Genomic DNA, 447 nt, shown 5'->3' with positions numbered 1-447 from the left:
TAATTATGACATTGACGAAAACCTCATCGCATAGTTTGCCGTTATAAAAATTTTTCCCTAAAATAACAAATATAAATAAAAAACAATATATAATAATAATAATAATAATAATAAATAACTATAAATAATAATAATAATAATAATAACGGTTATAATTATTCTTCAAAATTATAGGCATAAATAAAATTAATGCAGCCGACGACAAGAGCAATGAATGAAGGGGACGATTTTTAAATATTTTATTCTCTTTTGTTGTTAAAATTGTTATTATTATTATTATTATTATATTATTATTATTATTATTAGTAGTAGTAGTATTAGTAGTAGTAGTATTAGTAGTAGTGGTACTTAGTAGTAGAAGTTTTAGTGGTGATAGTTAAATAGTTTAATGAAGGCTAGAACTAAATTGTTAATGATTTCGTATTTAGTATAAGTCATTGTTAAAAT

Source organism: Helobdella robusta (genome assembly GCF_000326865.2).
Source record: "Helobdella robusta unplaced genomic scaffold HELROscaffold_33, whole genome shotgun sequence".
NCBI classification, from domain to species: Eukaryota; Metazoa; Annelida; class Clitellata; order Rhynchobdellida; family Glossiphoniidae; genus Helobdella; species Helobdella robusta.
The sequence above is the reverse complement of the archived record's forward strand: the minus strand, read 5'-3'. Positions refer to the sequence as shown.